The 3,115-nt window shown below is 33.5% G+C and overlaps 1 non-coding gene across 1 annotated transcript; it reads right to left on the bottom strand.

Moving 5' to 3' along the window:
- Positions 1-2,030: 2,030 nt before the first annotated feature.
- On the bottom strand, positions 2,031-2,138 carry LOC112782081 (small nucleolar RNA R71). Its single transcript, XR_003192821.1, has one exon. It is a non-coding gene; the product is annotated as a small nucleolar RNA R71 (small nucleolar RNA).
- Positions 2,139-3,115: the final 977 nt, after the last annotated feature.

Genomic DNA, 3,115 nt, shown 5'->3' with positions numbered 1-3,115 from the left:
TGTATGCCTAATTTGTATGCTAAAGCTTGGCTGGCCATTGGTCATGTCTAGTGTTTTGGACCGGAGCTTTCACTGAAAGCTTGGCTGGCTAGTAAGCCATGTCTAATTCCTGGACCGGAGCTTTAGACTAACATTGCATGATTCCTGGAATTCTCATTAGAAATTTTGAAATCCTTATTTTTTTTTTCCAATTAATTTTTGAAAAATACCAAAAAAAATTTAATAAAATCATAAAAACCAAAAATCTGATGTTTCTTGTTTGAGTCTAGTGTCAATTTTTAAGTTTGGTGTCAATTGCATCTTTTTAATTTTTCTTTAAATTTTCGAAGAACACCTGCATGAAACTGTTCTTCATAATCCTCAAGTTGTTCTTGATGATTTTCCTTATTTGATCTTTGCATTTTCTTGTTTTGTGTCTTTTCTTGTTTTTCATATGCATTTTCAATTTGTTAGTGTATAAAGTGTGAAAATTTCTAAGTTTGGTGTCTTGCATGTGTTTCTTTTCCTAAAAATTTTCAAAAAATATGTTCTTGGTATTCATCTTGACATTCAAAGTGTTCTTAGTATTAATCTTGAAATTCAAAGTGTTCTTGCATATTTTTCTTGTTTTGATTCATAATTGTCATGTTTTGAGTCATTTTGTTATTTTTCTCTCTCATAAAAAAAACCAAAAAAAAATATATCTTTCCTTGTTTTACTCATAAATTTCAATTTCAAAATTCTATCTTTTCAAATCTTTTTCAAAAATCAAATCTTTTTCATTTATTTTAACATATTTTCGAATTTTTTTATTGATTTTCAAAATCTTTTTCTAATTCTTATTTCATATTTTCAAAAATCTCACTAACATTTAATGTTTTAATTCAAAAATTTTTCAAGTTGTTACTTGCCTATTAAGAAAGGTTCAATTTTTGAATTTTAAAATCATATCTTTTAATTTCTTGTTAGTCAAGTAATCAACTTTAATTTCAAAACTCAAATCTTTTTAAATTTCTTTTTCAAATCTTTTCCAAAATAAATTTCAATCATGTCTTTTTCAAAACTTAATTTCAAAATCTTTCCTAACCTCTTATCTTTTCAAAATTGATTTTCAAATATTTTTCAATTAACTACTTAACTTTTTGTTTGATTTTTAAAAATTCTTATCTTTTTCAAAACTATCTAACTACTTTTCTCTCTCTAATTTTCGAAAACTCCTCACCACTTTTTCAAAATTCTTTTTAATTAACTAATTGTTTCAAATTTTAATTTTAATTTTATTTCTCTTTTTAATTTTCGAATTCTAACTAATATTTGAAATAAAAACAAAAATATTTTCCTTTTATCTACTAACACTTCTCTCCCACCCATAATTCGAACCCCCTCTTTTTCTCTGTGTTTGAATTTTTCTCTTCTCCTTCTTATATTCTTCTCTTCTTCTACTCACATAAAGAAATTTCTATACTGTGACATAGAGGATTCTTCTTCTTTTCTGTTCTCTTCTTTTTCACATGAGCAAGAACAGGGATAAAGAGATTCTTATTGAAGCTGATCCTGAATCTGAAAGGACTCTTAAGAGGAAACTAAGAGAAGCTAAAGCACAACTCTCTGGAGAGAACCTGACAGAAATTTTTGAAAAAGAGGGAGACATGGCCGAACCTAATAACAATGGTGGAGATGCAAGGAAGATGCTTGGTGACTTTATTGCACCCTCTTCTAACTTCTATGGAAGAAGCATCTCACTTCCTGCAATTGGAGCAAACAATTTTGAGCTTAAGCCTCAATTGGTTTCTCTAATGCAGCAGAATTGCAAGTTTCATAGACTTCTAATGGAAGATCCTCATCAGTTTTTAGCTAAATTCTTGCAAATCTGTGACACTATCAAGACCAATAGAGTTGATCCCGAGGTCTACAGGCTTATGCTTTTTTCTTTTGCTGTAAGAGACAGAGCTAGAACATGGTTAGATTTACAACCTAAGGATAGCCTGAACTCTTAGGATAAGCTGATCAGTGCTTTTCTGGCCAAATTCTTTCCACCTCAAAATATGAGCAAGCTTAGAGTGGAAATTTAAACCTTTAGACAGAAGGAAGGAGAATCCCTCTATGAAGCTTGGGAAAGATATAAGCAACTTATCAAAAGGTGTCCTACTAACATGCTTCCAGAATGGAGCATCATATGTATATTCTATGATGGTCTGTCTGAGTTGTCAAAAATGTCATTGGACCATTCTACAGGAGGATCTCTTCATCTGAAAACCCCTACAGAAGCTCAGAAACTCATTGAAATGGTTGCAAATAACCAGTTCATGTACACCTCTGAGAAGAATCCTGTGAACAATGGGACGCCTCCGAAGAAGGGAGTTCTTGAAATTGATACTCTGAATGCCATATTAGCTCAGAACAAAATATTGACTCAACAAGTCAATATGATTTCTCGGGGTCTGAATGGATTGCAAGCTGCATCCAACAGTACTAAAGAAGCATCTTCTGAAGAGGAAGCTTATGATCCTGAGAACCCTGCAATGGCAGAGGTGAATTACATGGGAGAACCCTATGGAAACACCTACAATCTTTCATGGAGGAATCATCCAAATTTCTCATGGAAAGACCAACAGAAGCCTCAACAAGGCTTCAATAATAATGGTGGAAGAAATACGTTTAGCAATAGTAAGCCTTTTCCATCATCTTCTCAGCAACAGACAGAGAATTCTGAACAGAGCCATTCTGGCCTGGCAACCATAGTCTCTGATCTATCTAAGACCACACTAAGTTTTATGAATGAAACAAGGTCCTCCATTAGAAATTTGGAGGCACAATTAGGTCAGCTGAGTAAGAAGATTACTGAAACTCCTCCCAGTACTCTCCCAAGCAATAAAGAAGAAAACCCCAAGAGAGAGTGCAAGGCCATAACCATGACCAACATGGCCGAACCTGGAGAGAGTGAGAAGGACGTGAGTCCCAGTGAGAAAAGTCCCCTGGGACGTCCTCTAGACAGAAAAGAGTTTCCCTTTAAGGAACCAAAGGAATCTGAGGCTCATACAGAGACCATAGAGATTCCATTGAACTTCCTTCTGCTATTCATGAGCTCTGATGAATATTCTTCCTCTGAAGAGGATGAAGACATCACTGAAGAACA

The sequence above is a fragment of the Arachis hypogaea genome, chromosome 19 (genome assembly GCF_003086295.3).
Source record: "Arachis hypogaea cultivar Tifrunner chromosome 19, arahy.Tifrunner.gnm2.J5K5, whole genome shotgun sequence".
Classification (NCBI taxonomy): domain Eukaryota; kingdom Viridiplantae; phylum Streptophyta; class Magnoliopsida; order Fabales; family Fabaceae; genus Arachis; species Arachis hypogaea.
This window is presented reverse-complemented; position numbering and strand designations above follow the sequence as displayed.